This window comes from Mauremys reevesii, linkage group 3 (assembly GCF_016161935.1).
Source record: "Mauremys reevesii isolate NIE-2019 linkage group 3, ASM1616193v1, whole genome shotgun sequence".
Classification (NCBI taxonomy): domain Eukaryota; kingdom Metazoa; phylum Chordata; order Testudines; family Geoemydidae; genus Mauremys; species Mauremys reevesii.
The window spans coordinates 168,558,228-168,576,839 of record NC_052625.1 but is presented as its reverse complement, the minus strand read 5'-3'; the positions used below and the strand labels follow the sequence as shown (position 1 = coordinate 168,576,839).

General features: G+C 43.8%; 1 long non-coding RNA gene across 1 annotated transcript in view; it reads left to right on the top strand.

The window, feature by feature from the left end:
* The first annotated feature begins 363 nt into the window (after positions 1 to 363).
* LOC120402000 overlaps positions 364 to 18,612 on the top strand; it is a 43,483-nt gene continuing 25,234 nt past the window's right edge. Inside the window, exon 1 of the long non-coding RNA XR_005596902.1 lies at positions 364 to 746. This is a non-coding gene — a long non-coding RNA (uncharacterized LOC120402000). The remainder of the gene's footprint in view (positions 747 to 18,612) is intronic.

The following is an 18,612-nucleotide window of genomic DNA, read 5'->3' as shown; positions in this document are numbered from 1 at the left end:
TAGTCTCTGATGAAATCTAGTTAATTACCTCTATTTTAACGCATGATGTTTTTCCTTTGCATAAGGAAATGTTACATACTTTTTTTTTTAATTGTTTTTCCTGCTTCTTGGAAGCCCTTCTACTTCCTTTTTATAATGCTGCCATTTCAATCTATCCTGGATGCCAATTTTGTTGACATTGTTACCGCACACAAGGCAGAGCTGGTTGTTAGAACAATTAACCTGATATGCTGCTCCTGTGGGAGAGCCAAATGAAGCTCAGCTGAGCAGGTGAAGGCTGAGTTTGTAGAAAGACAGCAAGCTGAGAACTGGAGAGGGCTGTAGGGGAAGTAGTCTCCAACATGGCAAGAAGTCAAAGAAGAGAAATAGCCCTTAGTTATTCCCTGAGAGGAGGCAGTTTGGGTGGGGAAATCTGGGCACCAGAGGCTACAGCAGGGAAGTAGGAAGGATTCTAGGGAAATAGAGACAAGGTCTGGGAGTAAGCAGACCATAGCTCCTGGACAGAAGGTCACTGGAATAGAACCTGGAGTAGTGGGTGGGCCTGGATTCTCCAACCAGCTATGGGAAGACTGCCTGGAACAGCAGGCAGATATCTAGTGGGACTTAGATAACCTGGAAGGGGAGAACTAGGTGAGTTGGCTGGAGTGCTGCATTCCAGAAAGAGAGAGAGGAGCTATGTACTTGGCAAAGGCATCAGACCTCAATGGTGCTAATCCCCAGGCCCAGCCACAAAAAGACACCCAATGGTGAGTGAAGTCTGTCATGCATGTATTAGCCCTTCCACCATCCACTTGGAGATAATAGTTTACAGTCTTTGTCAACATTTATTAAGTCTTGTGGGGTGACAGTTAAAATTTAAAATAAATCCATGGTACAGTACTGTGCAAATAGTCCTTACCTATATCAAAGGAAGAGATGATGCCAAAAATAGTTGTTAATGTGAAAAAGAAGCAGTGTAAAAGAAGATTGTAACTGTGTACCCTGAAAATAAAATTCCAACTACTTGTTGAAACTGGTATACATATTGGCATACCAAGCCAATCTGCTGTAATATCAGTTCCTGGACATGCTACATCTGGAAGGCTATACTGTATCTTTGGGAATATTACAGCATCATTTAATGTCATTCCCAATATTTTCAAAGATGAAAGAAATGTACCTGGGGCACAGTTAACCTTCAGTTACTTGAGTAAAAGGTGCTAAATACTTACTGAGTATCCATCAGTATGTGTACTGATGCTGTGGAGAAGAGAAAGGGCACTTAAACATTGTTTATGGCAATGTCTATTAGTTCTTCGTTCACATATGTTGGCAAGAAGTTAGTTCTAACTTCAATATGATATTAAATAGTGACACATGAAGGTACCTGAGGAATTTTTTATTCTTAGATCTGGATGACAGTTTGTCGTTAAATGAACAGAGGAATCACTTTTGTAGAAAATGCCATATAAAGTTGCACAGCAAATATTACTACAGCATTTACTAAATAAATTGGAGTCAGCATCTGAATACAACATAGCTGGCTAGTATAATGGAATGAGTGCCCTGCCAGGTTCCTAGAGGATTTGGTCCTTGTTTCTGGAGTCACACAGTTAGTGTCATTTAAACCCACAGGGCCAAAATTTGTTGTTGACATCAGTGGTGTTATATGGGGGAAATAGAAGGAAGGATTTGATCCATTGATCTCTCCAATCACTACGATTTGATTAGGAAATACAAATAAACACATTTAGTATATTTATCTTCTATTCTTTTTTCTATACAGGCATTAAGAGATCTGCTGACACCATGAAAAGAAAATAAACTGGTTTCTTAATACACTACAGCTAAGTGTGGATCATGTACATGATCACTAACTGAAAAGGCAGTAACTAGACGATGAAATTGTGTAAAACTTGGTTTCACTTTGTGAAGCATCCTAGAAACAGACCAAGAGAAAATAGAGAAGACAGATTATCTTCTCTAAATACAGCTTCTAGCTCTCCCTTTCTTATACCATCACCATGCACTCAGCAATGCCTCTTTTCCCAATCCACACTCTCCTCTGCCCCCAGGCCTATTTCTCTGGTCAGTAACAGTTTTACTCCAGGAAAGGATCTCAGCAGATCTGGCAGTCCTAGAAATCACATGATGCCTGCTGCTGTCCTGGAATTTGTGTCTTGAGTCATTTGGGGATGGTTTCTTTGAGTCCTGATAGTCCTTCAGTGAGAGTGCCATGGCCAGATATGATGGGCCTGTATGGGTTCCTTTGTTTGTGTATTTTGGAAGCATGTTTATGGGGGATGAGTTTGTAGAGTTTCCCTTGGAGGTTTTGGCAAAGGATTTGATGATATCCTTAAATTCATGTGAAAATTATGGTATGGGGTCTTTTTTGAGGTCTTTATAGTAGGTGGTGTCAGAGAGTTGATTAGTCTCACACCCTTCTGTCTGCTTAGTCATTTAAAGTCCTTTGTGCCAGCCTTACAGTATCTGACCTGTTATTTCTCCCTTGAAGATCAATGTGTTGAAAGTGCTGGAATCCAGGTCAGGAAATTGCAAGGAAATAATCTTCAGAGCAGAATTAGATATTGTTCTGTTCAGTGAGACACCCATTCCCCAGAGACAGCTATTTTAAAATGAGGTTTAATTATTCATTCCAAGGCAGTCATCTGCTTCCTGAAAGTAGCTATAAAATATTCAAAACTTGGTATGAGGAATGACAAATGAAAGACTTGTACTCTACTCCTAAAAGTGTATGTCTAACTTCAGAATCGTTACCAAAAATGTTACTCACTAGACACTAGAAGATATAAGAAGTGAAACATGTCAGCTATAATGATATTACAATAGGAGCAACAATTGGTAAGTCTTAGTGACTTAAATATGAAGAAGTTACTAATTCTACCTGAAAGTAATGGTCCCTTCTGCACAGGAGAGTGCAAATATGTATGTAGGACTTCAAGTATGTATAATTTCATGTTTTCTGCACACGATATAATTATATGAAACTGGTACATGCTAGAATTTTTTTCTGACACTCTCCTCATCCCCAGTCCATTGTGAGACTACCTTCCTGCTCCTAATGGAATATTGCACTGTAATGAAATCATAAGGCCAGATAGTTAAAGGCATCTAAGCACCTTAAGATGTTGATAGGTGCCAAAGTGCTTCTGAACATCCCACTCAAATCCTAACTCCTATTGATTTCAATTGGAGTTTGGGAACTCAGGCCCACAGACTTAAATCTGGCCTACATTTTCCTGCCAGGCAGAGCAGTGGTTGCAAGGCTGCCATGTCACCCTCATCTAGCTCACAAGGAATTTAAAAATCCTCAATGCAAGCAGGGAAAGATGCTGAGGGGACTGTGCAAGATCCCATGTAACGTCAGACCTTATTTTAATCCTGGAACCCTGGCCTACAAATTGTTCATCTTGTTTTCTGGTTTGTCTCTAAGACAATCAAGGCATTTAGTCTTGTTGCTTTACATGATTCAGGTACAACCAATGGACTAATTTTGAGTTTGGCTTAAAAAAAACAGCCCATGACTTCAGTAATTGACCCTCTTCACTTATTTTAACTTCTACAAGACGTGTGAGCCCTCTCATCTGTAGTGATATGAGTATCAAAACACTACTTCTTGCCACTGACAGTTAAGGCCTGAAGTGTTGAAAGCTATAGAACATTTACTATCCTTGGAAAGCGGATACTAATTGTGTATTAACTTGTAAGAGGAAGGCCAACAAGTTGTTTACACGGGAGACCAATTATAGTGTCAGTGGGTTCCATATCACATATGACATATCAGTTTTTATTGTAAATATGATGTAAGATGAATGAGAAAAAGAGCCATTAAAAAGGCACAAGTCAAACTGGAAATCTGACAGAAGTCCTGTGCATGAGGCATTGGGCATACCAAACAAATTTCTCTTACCCATTACTAGCAGTCAAATTGGGAGCTTCTCTTCAGCTCAAGGTTTGGGCTGAGGCTGGGGGGAAGCTTTCTTTCTGGGTACCAGTCCATCCATCCTTAATCTTCCTTGCTTGCAGCAATCCCTCAATCATTACCTAACCATGGTATATACTATAAATATACAATCCAGATTTCAAAGAAAGTATCAAATAGACTTGTTATCATAGAAAGTCTGAAGAAGCATTGAGAGGAGGGATATGCTGAGAGACAGACACTGCCTTTGTATGTGTTGACAAGTGCATGGAATGAGAAAAGAAAATGCCTCTTAATTTCCATGCTGACCTTGACTGGGTTTCGGTAAAAGATTAATGTTGGTTTCCAGGAATAGCTGTTGGTATTAGAGGTGAAAAAGCATTTGAAAACTGAATATTACTTACTAATATCTCTTATCCAGTGAGTGAATTTGAGGGAAAGTTTGACACTGCATCCTGACAGAGCCTTTTTTCAAAGCAAACTAGTACAGCATAAGAAACATGCACCAAAAATATAAATTATGGATCTACAGTATGCATCTCAAACCTATTGATCAGTTAAAGAACTAATAAAAATGGCTTAGGGGAATTGGTAACACTTCCCGATCCCTTATAAATAAAGAAAGAGGGTTCATTGTGTAGAAATATATTAAAATGCTGCCTTCCAGATATGATAGCATAAAATTAAAGCTTTGGAACATAATCTTGTCAAAAGGAAACTTTAGTAGAGAAGACTAGTTAGCTTCACAGGATGATTCATGAGCAGTATTTTTAGGGAAGCACAGCTGTGAATTAAGAAAAAACTATTGTAGTCATCAAAAATCACTACCGTGTGGTGATTTATTTGTAGTAGGAGAAGCAAGTAAAACCTTTCCTGTTCCCAGGTTTTAAGTATTCAGGGCTACATTTGCAAAAGTGGCTTCTAATGTCAGGTCACTTAAGTTATATAGGTATATAAATATGGATTTCACTGCCTAAAGTCTAATTTTCAGAGGCTTTGATGAATTGAGGACATAGGTTAATTATTTTATAAATATAGTATAGGGTTACCATACTTCAGGTTCCCCAAAAGAGGATACTGCTGGGGAAGGGGGAGATGGAGGATATTTGGGGAAGGACTGGAGAGAGTACCTGCAGCCTCATTCTCCAGGTGGAGGCAGTGTCGCTCCCTGTCATGGTGGCAGGATGGCTGGCACAAGCCCAGGACACAACACCAGCCATTAGTCAGCGCCTCCCTGTGGGCCCCTCTCCTAGGGCAGGGAGCCAGGGCCCATATGGGGAGGATCTGGAAGCTTTGGCTGCAAGGGAATGGACTAGATGACAGAACAAGGAGCAATGGTCTCAAGTTGCAGTGGGTGAGGTCTAGGTTGGATGTTAGGAAAAACTATTTTACTAGGAGAATGATGAAGCACTGGAATGGGTTACCTAGGGAGGTGGTGGAATCTCCTTCCTTAGAGGTTTTTAAGGCCCGGCTTGACAAAGCCCTGGCTGGGATGGTTTAGTTGGGGTTGATCCTGCTTTGAGCTGGGGGTTGGACTAGATAACCTCCTGAGGTCTCTTCCAACCCTAATCTTCTATGATTCTATGAATTGAAGAACTATCTTTGTTTTGAAAACCTTTTTAGTTACTTTAATTAGTTTCTGTCACAGGCTCCCTGTGGTCACCCTGCTTTGGCCCTGAAGGGGTTAAAACAGCCCTGGGGAGCCAATAGGAAAAGCAGCCAGGCTAGCCCGATTGGGGAAGCAGCCACAGCTGGCCCTTTAAAAGGCCAGGAGCTGAGTCAGTCTTTCTCTTGCTCTGGAGAGGGAAAGACCTGGCTGCCTGGGTACTGTGAGTAGAGCAGGGCTGGGGAGAGGCAAGAGGAGCTGGGGAGCTCCAGCCTGGCAAATTCCCAGGCTGCAGGCCTTGCTAAAGGCCAAAGGTGGTACTGGGGTTGCAGAGGTGCAGCCCCGGCTTAGGCAGAGGCAGCTGGTCTGACTCCCTTGCCAATGATGAGTGGCCTTTACAGACTGAAGTCTGCCCCAGTGAGCAGGGGCTAGATGATGACTGGCAGTAGTCACTGAGGCCAGGTGGGTTTAGAGGGTTGGGGATTCCTCTGGGAAGGGAGACCCAGAGTGTGGGGGTACTGCTGGGGCAGAACCCTGAGGAAAGGGCACTGGGGTCTGGGAGGGACAGAGGGCCTGAGGCAGGGGAGACATCAGCTGGCAAAGGGTGCTCCAGAGCTGGAAAATAGCTAATTCCTAGGATGACAAGCAGGAGATGCCACACCTATGAGTCATCACTTCGCTACACTCCCAAAGAGAGGCCCTGTCAGGTTTCAACCCTAGTGTGACCTACTGAATTACTCACAGTTAGTACTCAGGAGACTGTAACCCAGGCCCTTATCTGGCAGTGGAATTCCATAATTCAGCACTCCATGAAAGGCAAAGGTCTGAGGCCAGACCCCTGTGAGGGGTGCAGTAGATGAGAACCTGTCATAGGTTGGCTGCATGTTTAAGGTTCACTGGGCTCAGCCACACCTGTGCCAGGTTAGCTATCCCTCCAGCCCAATTGGTCCTGATCAGCTGGTAATTTCTTTTCATGGGCTGAGAAACTCATTTTGAGAGAGGAACCCTGGGGAGCAAGTTGGCTTTCTGCAGGAAGGTCTTGAAATAGGGTCTGGAAGGACTCCAGGGAAGCAGCCACATGGAGCGGGGACTCCCAAATAGCATAGAAGAGAAAAAGATAGCTCAGCAGGGTTGAGACCCTGAGAGGATTCCAGGGAAGCATCCTATGAGTTAGTGTTGTATCCAAAGCAGAAAAAAAAATTAAAGGTATCCCTGGACAGGCTGGGAACTGAGTCCAGAGTGTGGGCTTAAGAGCCTAAGTGGGTTGGGAGGAAGGATTCTTGAGTTTTTTTGAACTGTTACCCCAGAAGGGAATTGAACTCAAAGTGACCCAGACAGAGGACTGAGCAATGTGAAATTCCAGAGAAACAGAAAACCCTGGGGGAGGAGGAAACTGAAGTAGGAAATGTCTGAGGCACTGCGATAGACCAGCACAGGACACCCAAGTAGAATCAGCAGTGCAGCTAGTCCTGTAACAGTGACACTTAGCACCTGCAGCTCCCCTATTAGAACATCTTTCTGAAGCAATAACTACCTTTTTTTTTGTAAGGAAAGACAGAGATGGCTTTTCAGGTAAGAATCTAGCGAAGTGTTCTTTATGGTCATGCAAGACTAGGAAGTTTGAGCGTTTGTGGAACTGGGGAATATGTGCTCCTATAGTGCTTCTAGGGTGACCAGACAGCAAAAGTGAAAAATCGGGGCAGGGGATGGGGGGTAATAAGAGCCTATATAAGAAAAAGACCCAAAAATCGGGACTGGCCCTATAAAATTGGGGCACCTGGTCACCCTAAGTGCTTCTGTGTTTCTAGTGCACTTCTGCCTCATGCATATCTTGGTTAGACACTTCTTAGTAACCATCAAAGACTGTTTACTCTGGTTTGCTAAAGCTTACAATACCAAAGCTGAGATTGCCAATCATTAAACATATTTGCATCAGCTGCCTTGTCTATGGCAATATCAGTTGCTATTCCATGTATCAAAAGTGGAGTGACCTAACTTGAAGGGGGGGCATAGATGTGTTCGTGTCACACTCCCTGTCAGTACTTGGCTCAACCTGGGGAGGCTAATGATCCAACCAGTGGACCAATTTGACAATGAATCCTGGTCATATGTCCCCCTGAGGCACATTGCGCATATGCTAAGAAGACTGTCTTGAAGATATAGGTTTGCTGGACAGTAGTCTAAAATAAGTACATCTAGTGGCTTTGACCCAGTCTTAGGGTGCAAATCACTTTTGCTAGTGAGACAACCGTTAGCATGAATTGATGTTATGGCAAATCCTGTAGATTAACTTGCCAGCCACTTACTTAGGAAGTAGAGACTAAAATCTGCCTGCGGATGCCTTTCAGCCCTGGTACTAATCTAGTTTAAAAAAAATAATCAAATCCTTACAACTCCACAGATACCCAAGCACTTCTCCCACGCAAATCCTCAGAATGTTCTGATATGTTGGATTACCAGACCAGTTATTCAGAAAACATCAGGTTGAAGCAGGTTCTTGTTTGATACCATTCAGATACACCACATCTACTTCTTTGCTAGCAGCTGCTTATAAGGGATGGTGACTTTCAGGCACTCACAGAGCAACTGTCATGAATATATTTAATAGATTCCAAGTGCATTATTTTATTTCCCTGAAACAATTCCTTTGAACTAGAGGAATCTTTGTTGTGTATTCTCCTTCTTTGGATGTCTCTTAAGAACAAGTTAGACAAACACCTTTCAGGGATGGTCTAGATAATATTTAATCAGGCCTCAGCGCAAGAGGCTGAACTAGATCTATCAAGGTCCCTTCTAGTCCTACATTCCTATGATTCTATAACATCTCTTAAAATAACAATAAAAAAATCCAATCTTGATTTAAAAATTGCTACTGATGGAAAATGCATCACCCAGTGAATCACCCATGTTTTACTCTAACAAAATCCTGGCTACATTACCCTAGTGGATGGTCACCAGACCTAAATCAGACTCAGCCTTCAGATTCCACATGCATGCAAGCTAGGGTCTCAACTGAGTTCAATCAAGCTCTGGGGCTCTAGTGCCAACTCCGAGGTGCAGATTTTCTCTCTGAAATACTTTCTTGGGACATGGGACTCCACTTGCCTTAGGCCATAAGACCAGTGCTCAAACCTCTCCAGTAGCTTATGCATGCTACCCCAGAGCCTCACTTAGCTGTGGTAGCTCTGGTTTATAGTTCAGCTTTTTGGGGACAGGTGGCACTTAAAGCAAGGAACACAAACTTTGCAAATGAAATTCTTAAGCACACACTTACACAGTACAGGTGATTTACAGTTACATGAAAAACAAAAGTCTAAACAAAATTCTCCCTTGGACTATCACCACTCCTGAGAGTCCTTGGAGTTGGTGAGAATCATCAGGGGAAGGGAAAGCTCCTCTTGTCCCCCCCAATCTTTCAACTGTTTCTCATAATGGACTGGCTCCCTTGTTTAGAGAGGGGATGTCATTTTTAAAAGCAGTCTTTGATTCCTTTATTTTTTCCTTCTTTTCTCCTGCTGGGGATGTTCTATGCTCCCACCTCCTGATGGGCTGTTGGGCAGAGAGTTATTAAAAAACAATAACTCTGCTGGTAGCAATCCCCTTGTCCCACCAAGGTAGAACTAATCAATGTTGAGCTTCTTGATGGCCTTGTCTTAGCATCACAGACAGTTTGTTTCTGCTACAAAATGGAGATTTTCATCTACGTTGAAGGTTACAACCAAATGTAGCTTCCCCCTCCCATTCACTAGCCCAGTATAAGTTTGTTCAGGATAGGGTAAGTCTGACTTATGGCTTTTTTACACAGCTTTTGGAAACTGGGCCTGAGGTTCCTCGGTGTGCTCTGCATTGTGTATTACACCTTGTGTGTATTCACCTCAAAGCAGACAAACTGCCAAGAACAGAGTTTCTCAAAGAGTCAGACAGTTCTGATATTGTAGTTTTAATTTGTTTGGTCTTATATGAGACTAAATACATTAGAAAAGCAGGTAACGTTGCACACAGTAGCATTCATTGCTATTATCATAAAGCAAGAAAGAATAGATTAAATACAATAGGTACTTAATTTCCATACTCAAGTATTGCGCATACACTTCTGACAATGTAACTATGGAATTTTCACTCACTGTAATCCTCTTCATTTTAAACTGGTGACCTGAAGCTTCTGGAAGAACAGTGTTGCATATCTAAGTGGCAGCGCACACACACACACACACAAAGGATACAGTGATAATTGCCGGATATTTTTGTAAGGTTTTTCCACTAAAAAAATATTTGCTTTCTGAAAAATAACTTTTCTTGACAAGGGAATATTTACTTTTATTCTGTGTGTTCCCTGATCAATTCCGTAAACTCTGGATTTATCTGGATTTCTAATGACTTTTATTATTGTACCAGGTTTTTCAAACACCATGCATTTCCACATTTTGCCACTAAAATGGGAAAGAATTGAACAAAGAAACACATCTAAATAAGGCTAATCCTGAAGGAAATCTTTCTGTTGACTACAGTAAAAGTACAACATAGACCAATGTTTTGAGTCAAACCATTAAAAGCCATTACATTCACTGCTGAATCCCTAGCAAAACTGATTGGATGTCACTGAAGTATTATTCCCAGAAGGGTGCTCACACTTGGATTAGTCATCGTTTAAGTGGGTAAAAGCAAGTCACTTACAGACAGGAGTAATTTTTGGATCAAATGTGATATTGATTCCTCTGATGCGCACCGATTATTCTCATCCAGAATCTTCCCCTGTTGTTTCATCTTCTCATGTCAAGGTGCAGTCAAAATGTTCAAGCAGTGCTGTCACAAAGAATCTGAATGTTTAGATATTATGCAGTGTAGCGGCTTGAGGAGTACCACCTCAGGGCCAGGGGTCGTTTAACAGGTGCGCTACTCCTATTAGCTAGGGTTGCCAGGCATCTGTTTTTTAACTGGAATGCCCAGTCGAAAAGGGACCCTCCCCAGCCTGGTGAAAATGAGCGAGTGAGTGAGGGTTGGGGAGAGCAAGTGATACAGGGAGTGGGAATGGAATGAATAGGGCAGGGCTTCAGAGAAGAGTAGGGGCAAGTGTGTTTTGGTGGGTTTTTTTAGCCCATTCTTGCAGGCCCCTTGAATACTCCAGATAGTCTCTGACTCACAGTACTCCTTTTTAGGCTGGTTTCATATTAAACATAGTTCAGATAAACCTCAGAGTCCTAAATCACAAAATAATCCAACAGTTCTCAGGGAGTCCCAATACAAATTCCAAAATCAGACCCTCCACCTGAAGCTTCTAGTTCCCACATCTCTCTGGCTGGAGCTCAGGGGGGCATGTGTGTGTGTACACATTCACTCACTTTCTCTTTAGGGATTGTGAGAGCTCCTGAGAGAAAGGCTGTTTTTTTCTGTTCTGTGTAAACCAACAGGATTTTTTTAGTCTGTTTGTTTTTGTTTTGTTTTAGGGGTGTTGTTGGTCTCTCCTTTTTTAGGGGTAGGTGGGTTTTCTCTGAGGTCCACTTCAGATGGGTTTAACGGTTTGACCCACAAGCATGTAGTTCAGTGTGTGCCTGCTGCCTTCTGCTTTGTGGAGAACATGTTGCTGGGTGTCGGTAAGACTGCTGTTGGCTAATATAAAATCTGCCTCTCAAATGATCTGTTGTGATGTTCCTGTCCCATGATCAATGTGTGAATCATTTGGTACAGGAGGGACTCTGGGTCAAAGAGACTTTTGTTCAAGTTTTTCCCTTGTTTTCGTGCTACTAAGTATCTTTTTCCAGTGCCATCCCCCACTCCCTCCACAATGAGATACTTATGTCTGATCTCTCCCATTATGGAAAGGTAGTTTGTGCTATTAGGATGATTCCATTAGACTGCAAGAACTCAAATGTGAGGCATATGATGTCATTCTGGCACCAGATTTATGTGATTATAAATAACTCTGAACAGCCCTTGAACCTGGTTTTAAAGCCCCACCTAGATGGGGTGAATTATACAGGGTTTGCTAACTCTGGAAATATGAAATGTTACCTCTGTGGTGACCCTGGTCATTTGAGGGCAGGGGGTCCCTGTTAACAATGTGGAACCCCAGGATGGTGGGGAGGAGTCTGGAACATCAAGGGACTAGCAGGAAAACAACTGCATCTCCACCACCAAATTCCATCTGCTCCTCCTTCTATGTGGTCTGCCACTGTCCAGAGAGCAGCGTCCCCCCTGAGGAACCCCCCTGTGTCTGTCACTTGTGACTGGACAGAAGTGTGTCCTGGAGCTTGAGGAGCACTTCTTTGAGGAGGAAACACAGACAGGTTCTAGAAATGGAGGTGAAGAGCAGACCAGTGATGAATTTATGCAGGACTATTTCTAAAAGGGCTAAGACTTTGGAGGCCCCTAAGCTGCTGTCAGTGGCTGAAGATGGAGCTATGTGCCCTGAGAAGGAAGATAACATTACACTGAGTGGCAGCTTCACGCATGAAGCTCTCAGTGGGTTACTGTCTTCCCCTGGCATGGTAAGCCCTGAAGATGCCAGTCCTGCATGCTGTAGTGATGGTGGTGTTGGGTCCAAGGCTGGAGCTACGCTTCCTATCAGTTTTGGGGAAAATAGATGTACCAGCTGCCCCCACTGAATGTCTATCTTGGTGAATGATGACAGTATCACAATGGCTGCTCAATGTTCTTTTTGAGCTGGTAGAATCTGAGATGATGAGGTGAGGGAGCATGCGGGGATTGTTCAAGATATACAGGCCTCCCGATGAGACTTCCACTTTCCATTATCAGAGGGGTAGCTGTGTTAGTCTGGATCTGTAAAAAGCAACAAAAAGTCCTGTGGCACCTTATAGACTAACAGATGTATTGGAGCATAAGCTTTCGTGGGTGAATACCCACTTTGTCAGACGCACTTTCCATTGTCTTTCTGTGCTGCTTGGCTCTCTCCATCTAGTCTCTCTGGTGTTGCTCAACTTTGGCTCTGTAAATATTAATGGATGCCAGGATGGTCATAAAAGAGTATGACTTTGAATTTCTCAAACAAAAATGAGCTGATATGCTTCTGCAAGAGATCCTGATAATCAGGGGAAGTGGCTGACAAAATGGGAAGGGGAGGTTTTCTTGAGCCATAGCTCCAATGTCACTTCTGGGTGGCTGTTCTCTTTTCCCAGGATGCAGGGGCACAGTTCCTCTCTGTGAAGATCATCCAGGGCTGGCTTCTACAGGTGAAAACACACATTGGCACTATTGTTTTTAATCTTTTTACTTTGTATGATACTACTCTGAGGTGACATTGTGTCTCCTTTCTGCACAAATTTGCCCATGCTATGCTCTGTGACCCCAATACCATTATTGTTCTGGGAGGGGATTTCAATTGCATGGTACATTATTTTAGATGGAACTATGAGGAATCACACTCTCAGTCAGTGAAGAAACTATTGTGTCCTGAAGACCTTTGGATTAATAAATATTTAAAGGCTCTTGCACTCCCCCCTCCTCGCCCCCGGTACCCTTCAGTCAGGAGTACTGCTTTCTTCCAGCCACATCTCAGCGGCTAGATTGGATTGCTTTTTTACTATGAAGGTCAGTGTGAATACATTTGTTTGGTCTTCTATGTCTCCCATTCACTTATCTGATCATCATCATGTCTCTCAGTGTGTGTCTCCATGTTCTTGCCTGTGCTTCCCAGTGGTGCTTTAATACCAAATTATTACAGGACTTGAATGTCACCCAGTTGTTTGCTGTGTTTTGGAGGCGCTGGCTGCAGCACACACTCCTGTATGAGCCCCTGAGACAGTGGTGGGATGGCAGGAAGGTCCACATCCAACTGTCCAGGCAACCACACAGTCCTTCCATCAGCCCTTGATGCACTGGAATGTCAGCCCTTGATGTGGGAAATCTGGTGCAGATTCACCATACCTTAACTGAGAAGTACTGACTGCTGAGATGCTTTTTGGAAGAGAAGGTGCAAGGGGCCCTCTTTGAGCCCATTTTACTCAGCTGCATGAAACTGACACTCCCAGAAGATCCTTTTTCAGGTTGGAGAAGAAGACCTCAGTCAATCGGCAGGTTTTTTGCCCCTGGCTGCTGGATGGTCATCTGACAGCTCCCACCGCAGAGCGAGGGAAAGCAGCTGTTTCCTCTTACAGTATTTTTTATTCACCTGAATCCTGTGATGCTGGAAACGGAGAAGCTGCATCAGGAGCTATCCCATCTGACCACTGAGGAACAGCAGTTCCTGGATGCCCTGCTGTCATTGCAGGAGCTCTCGGTTGCAGTCCAGCAGCTCCCTGCAGGCAAGGCCTCAGGTATCAATAGCCTGCCATCTGAATTTTACAGATGTTTTCTGGCCTCTTATTGGTCCTGATTTTTTTTCCCCCAAATGGTGTTGGAGTGTATCCAGGAGAAAGAGCTTCCCCTCTGGTGCTTCAGGGCAGTGATCACTCTGCTGCACAAAGTAGGGGACCTTCTGTGACTTATAGCACTGGACACCTATTTCTCTTCTCTGTTCTGATTAAGATTTTTATCCAAGGCCATAGCTAACAGACTAAAAGACTGTCTGGACTCATTGATACACCTTGATCAAACATAATGTATTCCGAAATTCTGTATTATTGATAACTTGTTTTTAATTTGTGATGTTTCTACTGTTTAGCAAATTTGTAATCTGGATGTGAGGCTTATTCCAATGGACTAGAAGGCCTTTCATAGCGTTAACTATAGTTATCTTTTAAAAATATTAGAAGCTTTTGGTGTTGAGCCAGTGTTCTCCTCATACATTTCTTTATTGTACTATAAAGTTTTTAGTGTCTTAAAGATTAATGGGGATCTCAGCTGCTGCTTTCCAATCCACAGAGGCATTCATCAGGGATATCCTCTGTCTGGAATGTTGTGTGCTCTGATTTTGGAGTCTCTTCTGCACTTCCTCAGAAGCCGCCTGACTGGCCTTTCTATTCCGGGGTGCCAGATGCTTTCTCATCAGCCTATGCTTATGATCTCAGTTTTTATCATGTCTGACAGTGACATGCAGGCACTTTGTTTGTTTACAAGTGTAGGAACAGGCATCTTCTGCCTGCATTAACTGGGCTTGGAGCAATTTGATCTTACTGGGCTCTTGGGAATGTAACACCCCGCCTTTTGTTGCCCCAACAATGGCAATGGAGCATCTCTGAGATTAAGATATAGTGGGGAGAGGGATCTTTTTCGGATCTGAACAACATATATTAAGGAACTGGGAGGAGGCTGAGATGCAGGTGCAGGACTGTCTGCAGAAATGATACTGGATGCTTCCTGGACTATCCTTTCAGGGATAAGTTTTGATTTCAAACAACCTGTGTTCTCAGTGCTAGTGTCTGGATCCTTCCCTGGGCCTTTTGGATGGATTCAGAGGCATATTAATTTTTTTAATAGTTACCATGGGTTGCACCCTACTTTGTTTTTCTTACCCTTGGATGAGATGGGCCATGAACTCACTGACTTTGGCCTGGTCTACACTACGCGTTTAAACCGGTTTTAGGAGCATTAAACCGATTTAACGCCACACCCGTCCACACTTAGAGGCCCTTTATATCGATATAAAGGGCTCTTTAAATCAATTTCTGTACTCCTCCCTAACGAGAGGAGTAGCGCTAATATCGGAATTGCCATATCGGATTAGGGTTAATATGGCCGCAAATCGACGGTATTGGCCTCCGGGTGGTATCCCACAGTACACCACTGACCGCTCTGGACAGCAATCTGAACTCGGATGCAGTGGCCAGGTAGACAGGAAGAGCCCCGCGAACTTTTGAATATTTCCTGTTTGCCCAGCGTGGAGCTCCGATCAGCACGGGTGGTGATGCAGTCCGAAATCAAAATTCAAAAAGAACTCCAGCATGGACCGTATGGATGTGATCGCTGTAAGGGCAGGCAAATCTGTTCTATCCGAGCTCCGATACAGAAGACGAAATGCCAAAGCATTTTTAAAAAATCTCCAGACAGACGCCCTAGCAGGGACTTAGCACACTGCTGCGTGATAAGCGTAACGGAAAGCCAAAGAATCAAATGGACGCTCATGTTGGGAGGGAGCGGGGATGGACTCAAGCTATCCCATAGTTCCTGCAGTCCCCGAAAAGCATTTGCATTCTTGGCTGAGCTCCAAATGCCTGTAGTGTCAAACACATTGTCCGCGGTGGTTCAGGGCATAGCTCATCAATTTACCCCACCCCCCACACCCAAAAGTAAAAGGGAAAAAAATCCTCTCTTGACTCTTTTAAATGTCACCCTATGTCTACTGATAGACACGATTCTGCAGTAGCGAGCTGCTGTATCCTCTCCCCCACTCCTTGGTGGCTGATGGTGCAATATGGCTGATATCCATTGTCATCATCAGCCTTGTGGCAGAGGGTGCAGTGCAGTAGGACTGCGCTCCCATCCTCATCATCAGCCTTGTGGCAGATTGTGTAATACAGAAGGACTGGTATCTGTCCTCATCATCAGCCCATAAGTAGACGGTCTGGTAACCGTCTTCATCATAGCAACAGGGGGCTGAGCTCCATCAGCCCCCGCCCTTCATGTGTAAAGAAAAGATTCTGTACTGCCTGGACTATCATAGCAGGATGCTGGGCTCCTGTCCCCCACACTGCTTAATGTCCTATCTGGACTATCATAGCAGCTGGAGGCTGCCTTCTTCCCCTTATTTTATCTCACTAACAAGTCACCGTTTCTTATTCCTGCATTCTTTATTACTTCATCACACAAGTGGGGGGACACTGCAACGGTAGCCCAGGAAGGCTGGGGGAGGAGGGAATCAACAGGTGGAGTTGTTGCAGGGGCACCTCCTGTGAATGGCATGCAGCTCATCATTCCTGGGGGATCTGACACAGAGAGGCTGTGCTCTCTGGTTCTCCGATACACTGGATCTCTAGTACACTTGCCCCATATTCTAGGCAGGACTGATTCTATTTTTTGATCCCATAAAGGAGGAATTGACTCAGGAAGTCATTCCCAATTTTGGCTCTTGCGCCCCCGGCCGATCTCAGCCAGGGGCACCTATGACAGCAGCAGAGAGTACAGCACAGAAGGACTGGTAACTGTCATCATTGCCAGCTTACAATGGCAAGGTAGACGGTACAGAATGGCTGGTAACTATCTCTGCTATCATGCAAAAGCAAGTGAATGCTGCTGTGTAGCGCCGCTGAATCGCCTCTGTCAGCGGCATCTAGAACACATACGGTGACAGTGACAAACGGCAAAACAGGCTGCACGGTTGCCATGCTATGGCGTCTGCCAGGGAAATCCAGGGGAAAAGGGCGCAAAATGATTGTCTGACGTTGCTTTCCCGGAGGAAGGAGTGACTGACGACATTTACCCAGAACCACCCGCGGCAATGTTTTTTGCCCCATCAGGCACTGGGATCTCAACCCGGAATTCCAAGGGGCGGGGGAGACTCCGGGAACTATGGGATAGCTGCAGAATAGCTACCCACAGTGCAACGCTCCAGAAATCGATGCTAGCCTCGGACCACGGACGCACACCACCGAATTAATGTGCTTAGTGTGGCCGCGCGCACTCGATTTTATACAATCTGTTTTACAAAACCGGTTTATGTAAATTCGGAATAGTCCCGTAGTGTAGACGTACCCTTAGTCAGCAACGTGGCAGCCTGTTGCCTAGAGTCTGTTCAGTGATTGCTGTAACTCTGACTCCCCACTGGCCTAGAAGTCCCTTCCCTTCTGTCTCCTCCATCATGCTGTGTGGCTGGGCTTTCATTCTCACCTATTTTTGTTGGCATCTGGTCAATTAGAGTCTAGATTATACAATGGAGGCAAATGGTCTTTCTAATGCCTTGAGATTTCTGCAAAGTGCACAACTGGACCAGGCATTTTCCAGTTGATGATTCTTGGAAGAGCTGTTGTATTCTAACCCAATTTTTCCTGCTGAAGCTCTTTCCTCTGGAAGCCTGTTTTCTGTCTTTTCCCAGGCCATGTTGACTAAACTGTCTCACCTGACTGTTCCTAGTTAGTCAAGCTGGAAGTTGGTGACAGCTCTTGCTGCTTAGACTAGAATTTGGTCTGTGCGTTTTTTGGATATAGTCCTTGCTCAGTTCCAGGCAGTGCTCCTTCAGCAGGCTGCTTAGTATTTACAAAAAGGTTTTCATGGACTGTTCTTCTGGGGGAATCCTGTGTTCCCCCTCACTAGTAGTCTCCCATTCTGTGGATGAGGTCCTTGTGGAACCAGACAGATTATTGTCCTGGAAGGGTTTGGTAAATGTTCCTTTTGTGTTGACCAAAAAGCAGCTCTCTGGCATATGTGTCAAGTTGCAGCATTATGTCTGATCTCCCTGATATAGTCTGGAGGATGCTCTGTCCACAGCCTGGAGGATGTGGTACTAACTTCATCTTCTTAGGTGCACTGATAACTTGAGTGGAAGGTCCTGCATAGGATGATAGCAACAAATGGTTTGTGAGCCATAATTACTCTTGATGTGTCTGCACAGTGCTCCTTTTGTTCAACTTCAGACTTTTTTTCTACATTGTCACTATTAATCCTCCTTTTTTGTTTTTTGCAACAGCTTTTCAGTGGTTTGGGACTTTTTCTCCAAGCCCCTATTTGTTCTTGGAGCAAGATACAGTCCTCACATTCAGGCAGTTTTCTGCCAAGCTGACTTCTTGCTGGGTCAGGCTAAATTCACCATTTTGAAACTTCACTAGAACAAGGAAGCAGGGTAGTGGGGTGAGATATTCTCCAGTGTTCTTCACACTGATTGTGGCCCAGCTGAAGATTTGATTACACCTTTTATAAATTGATTTGTAACCTGGACACTTTTTGGTTGACTTGGTGTGCTAACAATATTATGAGTGAACTTAATGGTGATGATGCTTTAGTGATCCATGTTTGTTTGCTTAAGATGTTTTATTTTATTTTATTCATAAATTGTGTGTATATTGTAAATTTATAACATATTAAGTAGTTTTTAATGTGACTTTGTGAATATAGGTGCTTTTTTCATGTCATATCTTTCTCTGTCAATCAGCCCACCCCCTGCTGTTTTTATATTGGAATCCCATATTTCTCCCAGGTGGTGCTCATCTTGTAATTAGGACTAGCTTAGCCCCAGGCTTTCCAGCCCACTGGCAAGTCA